At 36.2% G+C, this 22,983-nt stretch overlaps 1 protein-coding gene across 3 annotated transcripts in view; it reads right to left on the bottom strand.

Moving 5' to 3' along the window:
- ptprea (protein tyrosine phosphatase receptor type Ea) overlaps window positions 1–22,983 on the bottom strand; it is an 82,257-nt gene that overhangs the window by 36,562 nt on the left and 22,712 nt on the right. For 2 of the 3 annotated variants that reach the window (XM_084135760.1, XM_084135756.1), the window contains exon 2: window positions 4,162–4,396. The gene's annotated coding sequence lies outside the window, so the exon portion shown is untranslated. Of the gene's footprint in view, window positions 1–4,161; window positions 4,397–16,672; window positions 16,786–22,983 lie in introns of all 3 variants that reach the window. The other variant, XM_084135757.1, reaches the window with a different exon arrangement.

The raw sequence follows: 22,983 nt of genomic DNA, 5'->3' as shown, positions 1-22,983 counted from the left end.
GTACCAAGAGAAATCTGAATCATTCCCTTCCGAATCTTGCAGAGACGGAGAGTGTGAGTAGGAGCTGTCCATGAGCTTGGAGCAGGAGCAACTTTTGCTAGGTATTCTGATTAATTACATTGTCATTTTGCCTCCACGTCCCCCCGATTGCGCGCGAGCTTCTCCTCCCGTCCATACGGTAATCTCTCTACTGTGCGACAGAGAGTCGCGTGGTTATGACGCAATCGTTAGCCTACTTTTACAAAAACTGCTTCTACGGGGCCATAACATAAGCTACAAGGTAATGGAGCATTTTATACATTGTCGTGTTTCTTTAGAAATAAATAATGGACAAATGGAGTCTTCAAACGCCTCAGATGTAAAGTTATTCGCTGTCAAAGTGACGCCAAAATGAATGGGAGTCAATGGGATGCTAACTGCAGGTGAAGTTCTGCTACAAGATGGTGGCACGCGGCCGGCTTCAACTTCCGGTCGACTTCCTTCCCGCCTGCTTCAAACCCGTTCTTCAGAAAGTCTATGGGTGACGTCACAGACGCTTTGTCCATATTTTTTACAGTCTATGATTGTAACGGTGGCGCTTTGAATACACCCGGCATCCTAGTTTTCCTTATCTACTTTGCACTTTTTGATCAACAAACAAACAAAAAAAATTAATACATTTGACGGCATTGATGAACCTGTGGTGGATTCTGCCGTAGGGAAGAAACGTAAGCCATCGAAATCTAATCATTTACGTGAGGAGATTAACAAGATGAGGCACGCGGGAGGAAGAGAAATGCCGACTTGGACGACAGCGTCAAACTTATGTCGAATACTGACACGTTAACCCCAGGGGATCTTTTAAAAAACTTTCAATTCTTGTAACTTACTCAGTCAACGAAAACCGAGCAGGACCAAGCCATTTTACAGCTGATCGCCGTCCAAAAATTTCAGAAGGTATTTCTTAGCGATGGCTGATTGAATGTAGCCTATGTTTAGTCCAGTACGTGCTAAATATAAGATTAGTAACTTATTGACCGAGTTCAGAGGCTGTCATATGTGGATCAACTTACTTTGTTGTGTATTTTCAACAGTTTCAATATGAAAAATAACTTTTATATTGATTCAATGGATTAATTGCATTTTTTTTTTTTTAAAAACGTGTCATGAATTTATTGCATTTTTGGGGAAAAATCTGTTTTTATAATAAATCTTTGAAAATCAAAATCTGGATTTGAATTATTATTATTATTATAACCTAAAGATGCTATGTGAAAGTTTGAAACAGAAAATAGTGGTTTTCATCTTGCCACTTTCTTGGTAAAGAAAACACATTTTTTACTCAAATTAATCAAAATGGATTTATCACGTTTATACTATATTATTCAGAAGTAAACATTGTAGCTGACAGTGTGTTTATGTCAGAATGTTTATTTTTTAAACCACAACCTTCTAAGTGCTTCTTTTACTGATATATTTAACAATATCTTTTGCATTTCTCATCCAAACAACATCAAACTTGGCACTGCACTTACTCTTGCCCAGACAGAGATATGCGAATAACAGACAGGATAATTAATTAAAATTAGTCGTTAGATTAGTCGACTAATCGATAAAATAATCGCCCGACTAATCGTTTAATTAATAATCGTTTACCCCAGCCCTAATATATATATATAACATTTATGATGATGCAAAAGATTTCTATTTCAAATAAATGTTACTTTCAATTCATCAGATAATCCACAGTTTCCAAAAAATATGTTTTTCAACATTGATATTTTTTCTTGAGCAGCAAATCATCATATTAGAATGATTTCTGAAGAATCATGTGACACTGAAGACTGGAGTAATGATGCTGATAATTCAGCTTTGCATCTCAGGGATAAATTACATTTTAAAATATATTCAAATAGAAAACATTTCTTTCAAATTGTAATAATATTTCACAATATTACTGTATTTACTGTATTTTTGATCAAGCAAATGCAGCCTTGGTGAGCAGAAGAGACTTCTGCATTAAAAACCTCACAGACCTCAAACTTTTGAACGGTATGTACGAGTGTACGTGAACTCAAAAGAACAGAGCAGCGAATAAAGATTGAAATTTGTGCTCATTCCTCACATTAAGCTCTCATATGACTTCATAAGCCTTGGATGACAGCACACCGGCCATTTTGACTACTTTTATGGTGCTTTTTAGTCATTTTTGGTCCCCATTCAGCCAAGATACTCTCCTTTCATTTTCTACAGAGGAAAGAAATTCATTCAGGTTTGGAACGACATGAATGTTCTTTTTGTTAATGCTGTGAGAGAAGAGAGCAGCAAAGCTCTTGTAAATATCACAGTGTGATGAATGATAACAATCAGGAGGACAACCTCCAGTCTGATAAATGAACGGCACTTCACACACTTCCGCTTGGCGTTTGGAGCGGACAGACCGGGCCACATAAATAGTGTTTCTGATGAGCATTTGTGAGAGTAAACGTGTTAGTATAGAGCTCACGAATGTGCGGGTGATTCGCAGTGATTCTGCTGACAATATAAAATCAACCAACACTGTAAATAATCACGATGATTATAATGTGCTTTTATTTGGCCAATGAACTGTAATTTAATATTCTGCAGCAAAAATACTGAACAGCTGAATCAGTTGTAATAAAAAGATTCAAAACTGAAAAAAACATGATTATTTTAATTATTTAAAACCATTTTATGTGGACTTTTTTTTTCATGAATCTAATTTGGAACAATCATCTATTTAAACCATTTCAGAAGAAATATACATAAAAAGTTCGGCGTCAGTAAGATTTTAGAATCAGTAAGAATTTTTTTGAAGAAACTAATACTGTCCACAAGTGACAAAGACATTTATGATGTTACAAAAAATATATATTTCAAATAAATTCTGATTTTTTGATCTTTCTATTAATCAAAGAATCCTAAAAAAAAAAAAAAAATAGTGTTTTTACAAAAATATGAAGCACTGCTTACATCATTGATAATATTTATTTATTTATTTATTTATTTTCTTGAGCAGCAAATCAGCATATTAGAATGATTTCTGAAGGATCATGTGACACTGAAGACTGGAGTAATGATGCTGAAAATTCAGCTTTGATCACAGGAATAAATTACATTTTAAAATATATTCAAATAGAAAACATTTATTTTAAATTGTAATAATATTTAATACAATTATTGATTTTATAGAATTTTTGATTTTTAAAAAAAATGCAGCCTTGGTGAGCATACGAGACATTTTACCAACCCCAAACCTTTGAACTGTAGGTATGAACATCAACATAGAAAATATAGTCAAAAAGCTGAAAAATGTCATCCATCCCTAGTGTGTGTGTGTGTGTGTGTGTGTGTGTGTGTGTGTGTGTGTGTGTGTGTGTGTGTGTGTGTGTGTGTGTGTGTGTGTGTGTGTGTGTAGCACATGCTGTCCTCCATCTGCCGCCTGATAAGTTATTTCCTTTCCTGTGCAGCCAGGTTTCCTGCTCGAGTCTGAAACACTTCTTAACCTTTGGATAAGATACATACACTTCCACACATTCCTTAAACAAGTCCTGAACACTAGTACACACATGCACAGACTCACAAACACACACGCGCATGGCCTATCCACAGATGCGTTTGCACACAACCCGCTGGGATATCTCCATGTTTTCAGGCCTCTGTGGAGCGTTTGGTAACAGCTCTGATAATGAGAAACGCTGTGCCAGCGAAGCAGCAATAACAGGAACAATGAGAAAACAAAAAGAACAAGAAAAATCCTTTGAATATTCCTGCAGACTGAGAGGATCAGAGAGTGTGGACTGTGCTGAACATGCAGCTTTCATTACGTGTGAAAAGACGAAATGAAAATGAACCCGACAGGCCAGACTTTCTACGCTTGACTTGTTTGACTGAAACTGGATCTTAAAAACATTAGTGTGTTTGCGTGAACATAAAAAGATGGAGGTGAGTTCATGTAAGCTCATCGTGTTTTGTGGTAAACAACATTCTGAATTAAATGCAGGATATTCCCTTAATGTGTCCATCATGGGATTTTTCTTGTTCTTTTGAAATGGCTGGTGCAAGACACCTTGACAAACCTTGGACTTACATAACATGCAACAGCAACAAAAAAAACTTTTCTTTCAGCCTGTATTTACTGAGGAAATGCTTTGACCCTACCTTGAGCAGTGAGGTTTCAGTGTATGATTTGGAGGTCCATTGTAGCCGGCGAGATGTAGGAGGAATCCAACCGTCACATCGCTCCTTCAGACTTAAAGCTTTGCCTCATTCTCTCTCTCTCTCTCTCTCTCTCTCTCTCTCTCTCTCTCTCTCTATCTATCTATCTATCTATCTATCTATTCCACAGATCCACAAAGTGAACAGGTGAAGCAGAAATCCAGGAGCTCAATGATACCTGGATGGAGAACGAGAGAGACAGAGACACAGGTTAGATGTTTGTTCTGGTAATTATGTAAGCCAGTCATTATCGCACAATAAACCCTGACAGGGTCAGGCCCTTGTTATAGACTGCAACAGTCGGGTTCCGGAAGTAAAAACTCACATTTTTTTCCATAAGGATATTGATTTTAACAATTACTTACAAACCTTTAAAGACAGACAAACTGTGAGCTATGAGGTTGTTAGTCCATAGTATTTGCTTCTGCTTAAGATGTCAGCCCGCATTATTTCAGCTTATTTTTAAAATAATCATGTTTAACAGTGGAATTCCTGGTGAAAAACTACATTACCTGTGATGCTGTACAGAAAATTACAGCCATCAGAGAAACGAAATAAGCAACACACAAAATAGTTTTTTAGCTCCACCCACTCCCATGAAGCACTGCGAATGATGTAATCGAGTCTATTTCCCTTCACTCTCAAAATACCTGTATGTATGTGTGTATATATATATATACACACACACACATTCAATTGTGCTTCATGGGATCGTAGTTCTTTCCCTCACTAAAGCCATTAAGTACACAGTTTTGTACCTTTGTATTTTTGTCTGACTTTTCAAAAACTTTTTTTGCTTCAAATCAAAGTGTCTGCTGTTATGATTCACTTCGTTGACTTGACTTGGTTCATGGCTTATAACTCTTTTAAAATCCCTATGTGGAAAATGAATGAAAAAAATACTTCAGGAACCAGCACCACTGAAAAAGGGGGCGTGCAATAATGCACTTTATATGGCTAAATATTAAAATAAATAAATGTATTATATGGCCACATATTACAGTTTTTTTCAGTCGCTAACAAGCGTTTGTCCAACCAGTTGTCACATTTTCAAAACTCTAAACACAATTAGCACAGCATCGGTCTTTTGTGGCCATACCATTCACACATTTCATGTTGTTTTGGGCCAGTGAGAGGTGCAGTGAGAGGAGCAGGGCCAGGGAGAAGAGCAGGCCCAAAGAAGAGGGCAAGGTAGAGGTGTAAGAATGCGTGGTGGTGGCATTCCAAGGGCTGCAAGAACAGTAGACAGTGATGAAATTCGTGCCACTATCATTGACCATGTAATCAACCACGGTCTTTCACTAAGAGAGGCTGGTGAAAGAGTGCAGCCCAATTTGAGGCGGTCAACGGTTGCCTCCATTATACGCATCTTTCAACAAACCAACAGGTAAGTATTGCATTTTACATGGATTGTTTCTATTCTCACTTGACATGTCAATAAGGTCATACAGTAATGCATATGTTGAATTTTTGTCCCACTAAAGAATGCAACGTCTTCCACCCTCTGGGGGAAGAGGAAAGCTCCTCAATAATGATCAAGAGCTTGCCATTGTAGAAATGGATGTTGCAAATAATGCAATAAAACTACATGAAATTCAAACTAGAATTGTGGAGGACGAGATATTTGACAATATCGATAGCATCAGCCTCACAACCATTACGCGGACATTTTCCAAACACAGAGTGCGGATGAAGCAGCTCTACACTGTTCCCTTTGAGAGGAACAGTGAGAGAGTCAAGGAGCTACGACGACAATATGTCCAGGTATAGTTTATAACATAGGACATACAGTTCCCAACCAAGAAATTTAGTGTAAAAATGGTGGATTGCATGTTTTGCATGCAAATACCTGTAGAACTGAAACATAAAAGTCTATGCAGTTTTTGTAATGTCAATAATAGCCAGTATTTTGAAACCTGGTGTACTGTGATTGACTGCATGTACCCTGTGAAGTGAAAACAAGTGTTATTCTTTGACAGAATAATTTCATTTTGAGTCAGATTTCCAGTGTTTTGGTAAAGTTAGTGTGTGCAGAGAAAGATGTGTTCTATTTTGAAATGAAGAGTTAGTATATATTTAACAAAATGTGTTTTTGAGAAGAAAATTATCCATTTGGCCAATTGTGTTTTGTAAGTGTGAGTCTGTGTTAAGAGTTTAGAAAAAGTATCTGAAGTATGGGTAAGCGCTTGTTAGCGATTGAAAAAAACTGTAAGGTGAGACACTACAGGTGAATAGGGTAAAATTTTTAACTAACAGATATCACCATGAAACTTTCCCAGTTGGTTACCTACATTAAGATGAGAAAAAAATGTATTACAAGTTTGTTTAAATATGCAAATTAGGCAATATCTTATTAAATATGCGCTAATTTGCATATATTTAAAAAAAAACGGAATCTGGGTATTGGATAAAGCCAGGTTAAAAAAAATGTTTTTCATTGTGTTCACATATTAGATGAGAAAAAAATACAGAGGGATTTATGGATATCTACTTTTGTTATCCTGTAAATCAGAATATACTGTCAATAGCCTTAAAAAAATGATTTTCGCTATGTTTTTTGGAATAAAATGTTATATAAATCAGGCTAGGAATAATATATTTACAAATCTCTCTGTAAATGTCTTCATAATATAACTAGGTACAAGACTGGAAAGTTTGGTGTATATAGGTGCTACTGAAGTGGAGATTTCGGACTTGGAGAATGAGAGAAAAATAAAAATGTATCATCAGCCAATGAGATTGCGCATTCAGCCCTTTTACTTTCACGATTGGTTGCTGATAAAAAGGAAATGACCATATTTGGATCCGACAGCATTGTACAGGAGAGAGAGAGCTTTCCAGGTGTGTGTGATGACAGGGAGCAGACAGCGATCGCGGAGCAGCGGGACGATTTACAACGACAACTTTTGTTGAATTTATGAGAAATCTACAGACGCAAACAGACAAAGTGTAGCAAAATAAAGACCTAAATGTGTATTTCGCACTTTTTTTCACCACAAGTCTGAAAGAAGACATGTTACTGAAAACAAATATCCAAAAATCTCAAAATTGACCAGTAAAAAAACCCCGATGTTTTTGCCTGCCGTGTCTCGCCTTAAAATAAATAAATGCGCATAAATAAGTGACAGCAACTTCAGAAAATTAAAGTGTAATTTTTTTGTTTGTTTGTTTACTGTAAACAAACTGAACTGCTCATATTTTTATTTTATGCAAAATATATATTTTACAAAATAATTTGAGTCTAAAGAAGAAAATGAAAGCCATATGTCTAACCAAGTTGTGTGTGATATGTGATATAGGGGGAAAAGGCAACGAAAAAGCATGCCAAGTGTCCCGCTACCAGGACACTGACAGTAAACAGGCTAAATAATTATATTATGTTTGAAGAAAGAGACCACAAAGTGATATGAGAAGCTATATAGGAAATTGGTTGCCAGGGACAAAACAACAGCCAATTATACAGTTTAGAGATATTATATACAAATATTCGCCTGCAGAATTGCATGACTGACCAATCAGAATCATGTATTCCAGAGAGCCATGTACAGTAATAATAATCTTGACACAATGAGAATAACGGGGATAACGAACACAGGGTCTTAAGATCTGATTTTCCACATGTATGTGGCCTGGCCTTGACACACAGGGAAAACACACTGAACTGTACATGATGGTAATAAACAATGTTCAGTCGTGAACTAAATCACACATTTAGTCATTACTTTGTGAGTCACGGATTCAATTTCAACCCATTTGCTAATCTGATTCAAGTCATGCCCTGTATTCAGGCAAGATATGTCAGACTCTGTCTCAATAACATCAGACAAAGATCAAACTCATCTACAAAAATCTCAACAGAAGTCTATACTTTTCACCCATTATATCGTCCAACAGGCCAAAACCAGCTTCTCCTCAACAAATATACTTAGGTTTTGAGGTATCATTCATGTCTGTAGCACAAATAATGCAGGACGAGTTAATCGCTGAAATACGTGTTTGTTGAAGTTTGAGCAATAGCATCACTAACACCAAGTGCCATTAATGCCATTTCCTCTTAACTTAATGAACGAGTCCTGTTAAACACAACCATTTCAAATACACAAATTACACAGGAAATCGACTTCACGCCTCGTTTATATGGAGCTCACTGTTGCTGTTTGCAGTGGGAGTGAATACATTTAACAGCTCCAGATATTTCACCAACTTAAGCCACCACCCAGGACTTGATTCAAATTCAGCAGCCGTCAGTCCATCAGATTCAGATGGCGTTTTTAAAATTGAAACAGCTCTCGGCATCGCCACACATCGGAGCCTGAACGCAGAGATATCTTCTGTGTGTCATATAATCCCAGCTGCCCCTCCAGAGGATGCCATACATGAATTTAAATGAGACGGAGAGATCGAATGGAGTGGGAGGAAGGTTTGGATAAAGAGCGAAAAAAGGAAAGACAATTGAGAGACACGATGATGAGGAGGAGGAGGAGGAGGAGGAACAGACAGACGTGACAAAGTACACTTTATCTACCTGGGAAAAGCTGCATACAGGATTTTCATGCTTGTGCATTCCAAGCTGGTGAACATCTAGTCTAAGCATCCGGCATGAGTGGGGTTACCATATTACCAAGTTTTTTGTTCAGACACATGGAATTGTGGGTGATGTCGCCACATCCCATTATAATGCAAGTGCAATAAATTGACCATTAAATCAAAAGTGGCAATTCTCGTAATCTTTCATCAAAAACATTACGTCTCGTCATCCAGCAAAAGGGCCGCCCTACATTCTTTCTAGTTCAAAAGGCCAATTTACTCAGATATACATCAAAGTAGGGAACACAAAACAGTAGCAAATTCCATGCCAACTTTACCATGATAATGGTAAATAAATTATTATATATATATATAAAAAAAAAAACTTTACCATGATAGGATAATGCATCATGCATTTATATTTCACAATTTGCCAAAAATGACCATAATAACCATGGTTTCCACCAGATTAGAATAGTTACCACTGTAAAATCATTATAATCAACATTTGATCTGAAACACTTGATGCTTAAAGAATCAGTAATTAATTATTTGTGTGTGTGTGTGTGTGTGTGTATATATATATATATACATACACTCTCAAATTTCACACACATAAAAAAAAAACAAAAAAAAACACATAAACACATAAAACAAATATTAACCTTGTTGACCAGGTAAGTGGGAGCAGTCATTGGCTGATTAATCAGCATCAGCATCTTTTCTTTCATATCATGACTCAAAAAGGCAATACTAATATAATGCTTCCAAAAAATCTCCATGGAAATGTACGAGGCGTAACATCAATAATCACACGTCTCTGTGCCTCTCTGTGTGTTTCTGTTGTCCCTGGCGAGCAGAAAAATGTGTGTGTAACCTTTAAAGAGCAGATGAAAGCAGCAGATCTCAGACGGCGATGGCCTGCCCGTGAACTCGCTTGATGAGCAGAGAATAAAACCTGCTCTCCTCCAGCAGGTCACATCTGACGCTCTCCACAGCGAGTCCTGCGAGACTGATTTCAGCTTCAGTTACATGATAATAACAGGCTTTCCTTCTCTGGATATGACAGCAAAATAGGTCTTACGTCCTGAACACACCACAGAAGCATCCTGAACGAACGGAGCTGATCGTCTGTCAGTAGCCAGCTTCATTCACATCTGTTTTATAGAAAAAACCCGGCACAATAATGCATTAAATGCATTCAAAGTTCATCGGCCTGGAAAAATGGTCCCTCGTTCAAAGCTCAAATTGCAAATTTTTGCAGAGTGGAATTAAATGCAAGTACATCAGCAAAAATAGAAGCTGCATTTCTGCTTTTAATTTCAGAGATGTTTTTCCAAAATGAGATGTGGATAAAAAATAGTGTCTGACAAGCTTTAAAAATGACAAAAATACCACAAATGTTAGTGCAAAAAATAAATAAATAAATAAAATAAAATAAAATAGCATTAAATTGCATGAAAAAAGAGCCATGAATATCCTCTGAACAACAATAGCACACCGCAATTCAACCTGACACACGAGTTATGCACCACATGTGATGGGTCAGGGGTTTGTTCAACTCGCCAAAGCAAAGTATGAGCAATAATAATAGTGATTCCTTCCTTAGCAAGCACTACTAATAAATTATACAGTCAGAAAAGAAAGATTTGAACAGCTATTAAATGTGCAAAAGGCCATTTGCCCTGCATTTTCATGAATGTGTAATACTGCTGAGACCCACACTGCTCATCCAATCAACTTTAGCCTCTCCTGAGACGCTAAACATCCCTGAACGAACGCTGTTTGTCAGAAAAAGCTGAAAAATACATGAAGGCAGTTTCACTTATATATATCTGGATCTGTGTGCTTTAAAAGCGCTGTGTGTGTGTGTGTGTGTGTGTGTGTGTGTGTGTGTGTGTGTGTGTGTGTGTGTGTGTGTGTCCCTGGGCAAGAATCACACTAATTAGCAGCGTTTGTTCTGCCAGTAGACAGTCTTCTAGCACTGGAGATCAGGGTTTATATTTAAAACCTCCATTAACATGCAATATATCTGAGTAAAGAGCAGCTACAGTTTACCAGGATTACAGCAACGGTCCTGTAAATACTCAACAAAGCCTCTTTGAATGAAAGTTTAGTCATGTAATGTGCGCATGTGCGTGACCCGCACATTTGGGTTTAACAGTGATTCAGGATGGATTTATCAATAGCCGCTGCTGCCGCTCCTTATGTGACTCACCCACATTCACAAGAGCTGAAGACCAATTACTAATGTTTTTAATTCAACAATTCCTGGCTGTTCCCTGAAAACGGCCCTGCATGTTGAGACTAGTATGATAAAATCACTTACTAACCTTGCCTGTGCAAAATCATATCCAATCTTATCCACCCTTGCAGAAGTCAACTAGCTATTCTTAATAATCAACTAATGTAATGATTATTAGAACTATTAAATCAACTAATTGGGTGGTTAATGCACTATTATTTACTAGATAATTTAGCTTTTGCCTTTTATCAACTAACAAAGAAAAAAAGTTCACTTGAAAATTTTACTAAAACTTAAAAACAATAAAGGCCAATTTCCTCATGATAAGATGCATTTCACAACATATATGTTATATTATCAATATCATATTTAGATGACTTTAATTGAACTTACATGTTGCATTACAGATAAAAGCAAAAACATTTCTAGCATAACCAAAAGTTCCTCAACCTTGAATATTGGTCCCTCATCAGCACTTTAGAGCTCAGATTGCACATTTTTGTACAGAGGAATTCAGCACAAATAGAAGCTGCATTTCTGCTTTTAATTTCCAAGAGATTTTCTTTTCCAAAATGAGATGCTGTTTTCTGTGAAACAAAGGCAGATTGGAGAGTAGTGGCTATTTTAAAGTGGCTTTAAAATAAATAAATAAATAAAACGTAAAAAAAATTTTTTTTAATAAAATAATGCATAAAAAGCAGTAAATATTCTATAAAAAAAAAATCTTAAGGTGCTTCACAGATGTATGAAAGTCATAAAGGTTTGGAAAGCATTTCTGCTTTTAACCGCTCCAGAACACTTGCCCTATTTAAAGGGATAGTTCACCCAAAAATGTAAAATCTGTCAGTAATTACTCTCCCTCATGTTGTTCCAACCCTGTAAGACTTTTGTTCATCTTCAGAACACAAATTAAGATATTTTTGATGAAATCTGAGAGCTGGCTCACTCCTCCATAGGCTTCTAGGTAACTGATATCTGCCAGCCCAGAAAAGTTATTAAAGACATCGTTAAAATAGTCCAAGTGACTACAGTGGCTCACCTTAAGTGACAACCTTAAGTCTATCAAGCGACGAGAATACTTTTTGTGCGCAAAAAGAAAAAAAATAACGACTTTATTCAACCATCTCTTCTCTTCCATGTTATTCTCCTAAGCTGTTGACGTAGTGTAACAGCGCAGCGCTTCTGGGTTGTACGTCAGAACGTAGGCTCACTATTGGCCGACGCTGGTCATGTGTGTGATTCTGGCCAATAGTGAGCCTACGTTCTGACGTACAACCCAGAAGCGCTGCGCTGTTACACTACGTGAACTCACTCAGAGGAAAATGAATAGTTGAATAAAGTCGTTATTGTTTGTTTTTTGCACACAAAAAGTATTCTCGTCGCTTGATAGACTTAAGGTTGAGCCACTGTAGTCACTTAGACTATTTTAAACATTGTCTTTACTAACTTTTCTGGGCCAGCAGATATCAATTACCAAGCGGCCTATGAAGGAGTGAGCTAGCTCTCAGATTTCATCAAAAATATCTTAATTTGTGTCCTGAAGATGAACGAAAGTCTTACGGGGTTGGAACAACATGAGGGAGAGTGATTACTGACAGAATTTTCATTTTTGGGTGAACTGAGCCTTTAATATAGTTTGTGCATTACTGTACACAAGATATTTGCTTGTAGAAACCGAGCCATGAGTCAAAATGATTGTCTGTGGACAGTATATATAACAGCTTCACTGAAAGGCACTGTGGCGACTCAAAGCGTCTTCAGTACCAGTACATCAGACAGGAAGATGCCAACACGTGCTTTATCACTTCCCTACTGGGAGCGCTCGAAATATCGCTTCTAATCGCGTGTCATTTCCTGGCTCACGAAACGAGTGACGGCCTGGATTCAGTGCCCTGATTTTAACTGGCATAAATGAGGGCAAAAATTCAATCATTAATAACCTGATTTCCCTCTTTGAATAACATGCATATCTGATTACCAAATTACCACAAACCAAGCTGAATAAACAAGCACTGAACCACAAATCAAGATAAGCTAAATGTCTAACAGAAAATCCTCTCTCTCTCTCTCTCTCTCTCTCTCTGTGTGTGTGTGTGTAGCACCAATCACTGTTTTATTTCCACTCAACTGTGTTTTATTTTCCTGGTGTGTGTTTGCGTCCGTGAGTGGGCATCTGTTTCCTGTCAGTGAAGCACATCTCTGGGCCACAGCGTGTTGATGATACGGCTGTGTTCTGATCATGTGTCATAGATGGAAGACAGCAGGACGGACAAAGCCGGGATTCTGCCGGCCATCAGGAGGCAGATGAGGGTATTAGTGAATGTTATGTGACAGAGAAACGATCTTCGGCAACACTGAATCTCTGAGAGAGAAGATGGCTGGGAAAGAGACACGGATCTAAAGCCTTTAAGACTAAACAAAACAATCAAGAAATCAAAGTCCAATTGCATATATATATATATATATATATAGTAACACTTTAGTTTAGGGTCCAATTCTCACTATTTAATTATTGCTTATTAGCATGCATACTAGGATATCGGCTGTTTTGCACATATTAATGCTTTATTCTGCATGTTACTCTATATCCCTTAATGAAACACAATACCTAAACTTAACTATATACATATTAACAACAACAGATAGATAGATAGATAGATAGATAGATAGATAGATAGATAGATAGATAGATAGATGTGTGTGTGTATATATATATGTATATATATACACATACATATATATATACACACACACATCTATCTATCTATCTATCTATCTATCTATCTATCTAATCTATATATATATCTATATATATATATATATATATATATAGTACATACTTTGTAATGTATGTACATACACTATATATAGTGTATGTAATTTATTTTACTTTTTTTTTCTTTTTTTCTATAAACACTAATACAAAATCTTAATAAAAGTCCAACTAGAACTTATAATAAATATTAAACAATATTATAATAAATAATTAAAAATATATATTTTTCTGTTTTATTAATAATATTTGAATTAAATAAATAATCCAAAACTGCAAAGTGCAATATCTGTTAAACTTTCTCAGTTGACCTGGCACTGGCAAAAAGTGTTGGCACAACATCGCTGCAATCAAAGAAAAGTCTCTGTGTCAGTAGACTTCAGACACATCCATCTATAGCTGGTCAATACTGCAATCCACTCAGAGTCCCTGAACACTTCTCCTTCAGCTCACTTCCTGTCCCTCGTTTACCAGCCATCGCTCTCTTCCTCTGCTTTCTTCCTCTCAGACGCTGGTTGGTCGTGCTGCACATAAACAGCCCCAGTGGAAGAAAGGCCTGCATTGTGTCCACTGCACCTGGGCTAGCCCGGGCCGCGCGGGGGTTTTGGACTCTGGTTACGGCCCAATCTCGGAGTCTGAGAGAGCATCCCACATCTGTTCTGAAAGCCAGGATGTTTTCTGATTTAAGGAATGGTTCACCCAAAAATGTTAAATTCAGTCAACCTTAACTCACCCCTCATGTCATTCCAAACCTGTATGACTTTCTTTTTTTTTCTGTTGAATACTGTGAAATACTGTGACAGGTTTTATTTTGATTAATGATATTTACTAGGAACCTAACACTCGTCAGGACGATTCCAGCAATGGAAACCAGGCTGAGCAAAAACAGATACAAAAACTAGTCTTTCTGATGGAGAAGAGCACAGGTGTAATAATGAGCTGCTCCTATTTACTTTCTGAAAGAAACTGACACTATGAGATAGTAAACAACCTCAGGCAAAGTGAGTATATTTTTAACATTAGTCTCACCATTTTTTTGGTCAGCCTTCCATAAAATAAAATGACAAAAAATACAATAATAAAATAAAATAATGAAAACATTTCTTGAGATGTTCTTTCCAGAAAAAGACTCAAATTAAAATAAAATATAAATAGATAAAAAATAAAAAATAAATAAAAAATAAAGATAAAATAAAATAAAATAAAATAAAATAAAATCAAATCAAATAAAATCAAATAAAATGTTGTGTGAAAGGCAGAATGATCGTCATACAGGTTTGGAATGACATGAGAGTGAGTTAAAGGATGATCATTTTCATTTATGAGTGAACTGTCCCTTTAATAGTACAGAACGCTTGCCAAGGCTTTGCTGCAGTGTGTGTGTGTGTGTGTGTGTATGTGTGTACCTGTTTTTCTATCCCGGTGGGGACTTCAACCTGAATGCACACAGACTCATGGGGACTCGTGTCACAGTGGGGACCTAAATCGAGGTCCCCATGGGTAAACAAGCTTATAAATCATACAGAATGAGTTTTTTGGGAAATGTAAAAATGCAGAAAGTTTTGTGTGATGGGTAGGTTTAGGGGTAGGGTTAGTGTAAGGAGATAGAATATACAGTTTGTACAGTATAAAAACCATTAAGTCTATGGAGAGTCCCCACAAAGATAGTAAACCAGACATGTGTGTGTGTGTGTGTGTGTGTGTGTGTGTGTGTGTGTGTGTGTGTGTGTGTGTGTGTGTGTGTGAGGTAAAACCACAGGGTCTCATTAATCACCTGCGCTCTGCCTCCTGCCGAGCACAGTCTTGTATTTTAGCTGAAGCTAAAAATAGATATCCTTGGCAAATTGTGAGAGAACACACACCTGTCACCTGTGATTCATTTGCGAAGGGAAGCACACAAACAAAAATGCACTCACACTCCTTTTCACAAACACAGGGCCAAAATGAACCTTCGCCAAACAGCAAATGTAAATAACATTGGCTTGGTGAGTAATTGAAACCAGCTGGTCAGATTTTTTAAACTAACACATGGTTTAAACTGCAATGTAAGATGTAAAATCAAAATCAAATAACAACAATCACTTACTGACAAGCTCAATGACTCGGGATAACATTTCCCAGCCGATTAGGATATGATGATATGTTTATGAACAAAATACAGCAGTTTTGTTATCATTAACTAAAACTGAAACTACTAAAAATCATTTTTGTTCATTTTGTTAATTTTATATGAAAAACAAACAAAAAAATATTATTATACTTAAAAATTTAAAACATAAATAAGCTGAAGTAAAACAAACTTCAATAAAAGTAAATTTAACTTAAAAACAATTTTTTTTAAAAAAACTTTTTTTTAAAAATCACATAAAAAGCACATAACAAAATTACTAAAACAAACTAAAATGAAAACTGAAAATACAAAATAAAAGCTCATTCATGTTTTTAATAAATATTATAATAACAGCATATAAATAATACTAAAATAAAACTAAAAAATATATATAAATATATATATATATATATATATATATATATTAGTTTTATTTTAGAATTATTTATATGCTGTTATTATAATATTTATATTCAAAATAATGTAATATCTAGGTTACTACACTGAGCATTTCCTCTAATAACAGCTATAAATTATAAAATAGCTATCATGAGTGGACCATAAGGAATTATGAAAAACTTTACTGTCACAAAATATAATTTACTTGAGAATTGAAACCACATTTGCATCTATTGCTTCATGTCTGTTTCTATAACGCAGAACAGCTCCACTCTCACTGACAGTGTGAATTAATATGGCCACCAAAATAAGCATATGCTGCTTTCGTGTGCATGTGATACAATGCTTTTTTATTAGTCATAAACCACAGAACAGGAAAACACAAAAAACCAACACAAACCTCTGGTTTCTCTTTTCCTTCCACACAACACTCTGATCCTCCTCTTGATTCTCTGCCTTTGTCAGTCAATCGTGTTCAGTCATGTCAAACACGCTCCAGCTGAAGGGTTTTATCTGCACTCGAAAAACATACACACCACTGCTGACTGGGTTTCTTCAGAGCTTAATTTAAGTGGAAGATCTACTGTTATCAAGTGAGGAAGGGGGGGGGGAGGGGGGATAACACACTTTAGATGCTGTTATTAGAGAACAAACCTGATGCCGTGGAATTCTGCTGACATGAAAAGCTCCGTCAACCAGATGGAGCTACACATGAATATTGTTGCAAAATAATGATTAAAAAAACTAGATTTTTTGTTTCAAAAGAAAAGTTATTGTTCTTGCCCATGCAAATGTTGCTGTCATAACGCTAGAGATGGTTAAAGGTGTTGTTATGTGGTTAAACTGTTTGTTTGTTTTTTTTTGCATGCTTGTGCGGTCACTAGTACCAAAATTGCAATGCTTAAGTTTAACACTTTGGCCAGAAGTACACTATATGCAACTGTGCAAAAAGTAAGTTTGTTGAAAGTATGCATACGGAAAAGTGCATGCTGGTAAGTAACCAACCACTGCTGTAGCAAACTGCACTTCCTCACTGCAACTCATTGTCTAAGCTATTAAAACACAATGATTTCATTCAGAAACATGTTTACTGTATTAAGAAAATCTCTAATATTCTTCTATTATGACAAACTACACAGAACTTGTGGTGAGCAGAAGCTAAAAACAGAAGCTTTTGACCTTGACACGTGATAGCACTGCAAAAAGATAAAGAGAGGGTGGTGGATGTGAGAAAAAAATACTGTGACAGTTTTTATCTTTATTAATGATATTTACTAGGAACCTAAAACTTGTCAGGACGATTGCAGCGATGGAAACCAGGCTGAGCAAAAACAGATACAAAAACATGATGGAGAAGAGCACAGGTGTAATAATGAGCTGCTCCTATTTACTTTCTGTCAGACACTACGAGATAAAATAAAAAACCTCTGGCAAAGTGAATATATATTTAACATTAGTCTCACCATTTTATGGTCTGCCATAAAACAAACAAACAAACAAACAAACAAACAAACAAACAAACAAACAAACAAATAAATAAATAAATAAATAAATAAATAAATAAATATATATATATATATATATAATATATATATATATATATATATATATATATATATATATATATATATATATAAATGAATGGATGGACGGACGGACGGAATATAATAAAAAAAAATAAAAAAAAATAAATAGAAAGAATAAATAAATAAAATAAAAATAACAAAATAAAATAAAATAAAATAGAATAGAAGTAAAATAAAATGGTTTTACTCCCTAATATTTCAAGGTTCTATATGATCACAGGAACAAAACTATAGTAAATGTAGTAAATAATAAACATAATATCTATTTTTAAAGGAAAGTAAATAACTATCTGCTAATTAACTAGTTGGCTGTTGAACGACTAGTCGATTTATCAACCATTGTGATGTGTTGAAGATAATGAGAGTAAGTTTAAGACACTGGAGCAAATCCTGAGCACTCGTAACAGAGGCATTCAGTGACATACAGTCTCTCTCTATCCATAAACCACTTTCTGTTTCTTTACTAGCACAAAAAGATGCTTACCATTACTGGCATATCGCCATCATAAGCAGGACACACACAGTTTATTTCTCTCATCATTGCATTTCTTTGAGAGAAAGACCTGATCTGCAGGCTTCCACTTCACAGTCTGATCTTGTTTTGACAGCGATGAAAACAATGATGAATAGAATGAACAGCATAAAGGAAACTGAGTCAGTCTTTGAAAAGGAAAAACAGGACTGATGGACTAAAAAGAAAGCAGGGAATAATGGGTGGCAGAGACATTTTCACGTGGATTTTCAGATACTGTCTCAGATCTGAGACACAAAGGCACCTCAAAACCCCTTCCAACGCCACCGAGATGCTTAAAAAGCAAACACATGCTTTAACTGCTGCATTTAGAGTAGTGCTGCATGATCTCCTGGGGACTGTGGTTATTACAAACACACGCACACACACACACACACACACAGTGAAGCCGGCACGCCACTAGCAGTTCAGCAGTATGCTTCATTTAGTAATAAGCTTTACATATTTAGCACGCGAGTGTTAACAGCCGCTGCGACTCTCAGACAACATCCAGCATAGTTGTGCAGAAAATAAAAGAAATAGCAGAACCTTAGCATGTTAGATAATGAAGAACTGTTTTTGGGACAGGAACCAACAAGAAATGATGCCTGATAAAAGCAGGAACCCGCAACTGCTGTTCAGACACCTCATCAGAAGCGCTTGCTGTTTGTAAACCACAAACCGTAAGCCGATTTCACTCTAAAGTGCACTTCCTTATCATGATTTCTGAATGACCAACTGTATGTACAGTGCAACCCTGTAGAGCATTTCATCAGCCTGCAAGAATCAAACCCAGAATAATAACTTACAAAATCTAGTGAGCGACCTAAACAAATTTATGGCATAAAATGCACGCTTGCAATGCAAAGTAAAACAACCTTGGTTGTTTTTAAATGTGCTATATAAATAAACATTGTATTGTATTGTATTGCATTGTATTGTATTGTATTGTATTGTATTGTATTGTATTGTATTGTATTGCATGTACACTTCAGAATCTCGTCAGAAATAGTAGGTCATCTGGGGACTTTTCGCCTACTGTTTTTCGATTACTTGTATTTACTTTTGGCATACTATTCAGTAGGGAAGTATTTGATTTTGGACGCAGCATGTGTGTGTTTGAAGCTTTATGTGAGTGAACTTTAAGTGTTTCAAATCAGTCACTTGGGGTTTCTATGACAGTTCACAAGGTGGCTGTCTACAGTTGGTTTTGTAACAGAAGGTCTGAGGGTTAAAATTGCCAACAAACACTGACTAGACAACAGTCCTCAACACTACAACCCTTACAGGAGGAGTGAAAGCCTTTTCTGAGATCACCATCTTTCACACTGAGTCATTGTTTAAAGCTGACTCTGAATACTCCGAGCTCAAAAACGGAAGGAAAAGAGACTTATGACATCCCTTCCTGTGAGCAAGCTAGCATTTGTGTTCAAATAGAAGATAATATAAAATTACCTGCACTAAGAAAACTTCTCTAATTTGAACACTCAGACACATGCATTTAACTTGCAGGCAGCTAAAACAAATGAATCAAGATGCGAAACAAAAAAGGACTAAACGTGGGTCATTTTCCTTCTCCAAATATCAGTTCCCTCAAATGAGAGCGAGTCATCTAAAGCTCTCAGAGATAATACTAGCCGTGCTTTACACATAATCACATGTCAAAGACTTGACATGGAACCTGTATGGTTGCCGCAGCTATTTCTGGACCCTATGATGATTGTGACCATGTGATGATTTACTGCAAGGCATTTATGATACACACAAATACAAAAACTTGCTACAATGAGTAACTGTTAATGCAAAGTTTTAGAACAATAGTTCATCCCCCTGAAAATGTCAATATTTAAAGGGGTCATGACATAAGAAATCAAAATTGCCTTGATCTTTTGACATATAAGAGATCTTTGAACCATTAAAACATCCAGAAAATTGCATAGCTTAAAACGCCCTACTTCTTTTTATAAACAAAGCATTTATTTAATCAAACTCCAAAAACAGCTCGTTTTGATATTGTTGGATTTGTGACGTCACACGGGCAAATACATTTGCATATGTCTGCCTCCAGAACAATACATCGATGAACTGTTATTCATCATCGCATCATAGGCCCCGCCCACTTGCATTAAGTCACTTAAGTCAAAAGCAAATCGAACCCATTATAATCACTGATGCTGTCTACACTGGATACAGTATAGAGATGTGCGTTCAGTTTCTGACATACTCCACGCGCTTGAGTCTGTCGACAACAGGACAAATGGAAGAGTGAAAGACGCTTTGACGCGTCCAGTTTAAATGGCTAGTTTGAGTCTCTGTACAGACTTCAGAAGGATCCCAGTGTCGGAAACAAGTGGAGGGTTTATTATAATGGCGTCCCGGATCACGTCGGAGGATTATATGTTTGTTCGGAGCATTTTATTTAGTAAACGATGCACAGTGTAATGGAGAGTTCACAAAGAATCTTTGGTTGAAAGATGAAGCAGCGACTGTGTTGGATCTGACAGCAGCGGCATCACAAACCGTAAGTAAATGATTTCATAATGCTTTGTCTGTAAATGACGGATAATGTTTTCAAAACACTTAATTGTGTGCAATAGCGAGTGGGTGTTGATAACGTTTCCTATGCAATGACGTTAGCCAATCATAACAGTGGCCCTGACAAGCCTTAAAGGAGCCGCACCTTAAAAACCCACAGAATGAGTGTTGAAAATATTTTTACTGCATATATATTTGTTTTTGTTTTTTACATTATAAGTGAACCTCAAGGAACATATTAAAATAATTAAAATTTGAGATGTGTGCAATTTATATACATTTATACAAATCTAAATCAGATACACCATAAAAAAAAAAAACACTACCAAGGTGCTGTGACAAACTGCTTGAATGTTTTTTTTTCTTTATATAAAAAAAGCTGTCTTTCCCGGTGCAGCTGGAAGTGTTATCTGCCAGAAAAGAGCAAGAGAGCAGAGGAGTGAATTCAACCTGCCAAAGACACGAGACAATGCAGCCTTGAAGCTCACCATAGCAAAAAGATGAACTCCCAGAACTGAGAACAGTGTCTATTAAAGGAATAGTTCACCAAAAATGAAAACATTCTGGACAAATTAAAATAAAAAATAAATAATTTACTCAGTCTCATCATTATTACTTGTTATTTGCTGAAAAGCTATACAGAAATATTTCTTTTAAATAAATACTAAATTTAAACTAAAATTAAAATTAAAACTGATTACAAATATTAACAAATACAACACTGCAGTATGATTGGATCATTATTGCAATTATTGTTATGTTTCTAGCATGTTATTTTTTTGGCAACAGTTCTTCTAACCCTAAATGATAGAGTGTGTAGCTTTTAATTTCTTAAACAACCATGTAGGAAGACACATCATGGCCATATTCCAGGATGACAAAGTCAGGATTCATCAGGCTGAAATAGTGAAAGAATGGTCGGGAGGAGCTTGAAGAATTATTTTCACACATGAATTTGCACTTATGAGTCCAGAGCTTAAATTCATTGAAAGTCTTTGGGATGTGCTGGAGGAGACTTTACAGAGTGCTGGACTCTTGCATTGTCAATACAAGATCTTGACCAAAAATTGAGGCACCTCTTGATGGAAATAAATGTTGTGATGTTATGCATCAATTTTTGGTCAAGATCTTGTACACACTCCATCAGTTAGGGTTAGAAGAACTGTCCCCAAACATATAACATCCTAGAAACATAATAACCACTGCAATAATGATCCAGTCATAGACTCTTAAGCATTTGCCTATTTAAACCAAAATGCCTATTTTTTTTTTTTTTTTTTTTTAAATGTATACATAATACTGACACTTCAAAAACACATTAGAAAAAGAAAGGAAAATGATTTGAAAAAACATGAGAATCAATAAATAATGGCAACTTTCATTTTTAGATGAGCTGTTCCTTTAAGTGTGGGAGTTCTCAAATTTTCCCTTGGAGTATGTCCTTAAAAAGGTGTTCCTCAAGGGTGTACGCTAGGACAACGTATGCATGTCCACACATGCCTCCACAAACACGCCCCATCTTTGTGCATGTTTGTCATCTCTTTATCATCTCTCTCTCTCTCTGCTTGCTCACACCTCTCCATTGCCTCGTCTGATCTGATCTGGGGTCTGTGATTATTCAGAGGTAATCTCGTGGTCAGCTGGTTGGCATGGAGACTGTTTCCCCTGGGAACAGACCTGTACAACCTACTCTACACGGGTCCTCCTGACCCAGACATATTCGCTTGCAGCATAGCAACACAAATGTCAGACCGTAATTATTGCCCTCTAATATCTTATTTTTAACCACTTCAGTACTCCTTCGATACAGTCAATGTTTTTTTTTTTTTTTTGCCTGTTGTATAATCTGACAGGCAAAAATTACAAGTACAATCACTTAAAAAAAAAAAAAAAAACAACATTTACACAATAAAAATATATTGATGCTTTCCCTTAGCATTTCACAGAGAAGCAAAGAAAAACAAACTTCTGATGGCCCGTTTTTGCAATCAGGATATCATTTTGCCGCGATTTAATCCAGAACATTTGTTGTTTGCTCTGTTATGTCCTCGATCAGCCTGATTTTTGAATCTTAAAGCG

This window comes from Abramis brama (genome assembly GCF_963993115.1).
Source record: "Abramis brama genome assembly, chromosome: 14".
In the NCBI taxonomy this organism is placed as follows: Eukaryota; Metazoa; Chordata; class Actinopteri; order Cypriniformes; family Leuciscidae; genus Abramis; species Abramis brama.
This window is presented reverse-complemented; position numbering and strand designations above follow the sequence as displayed.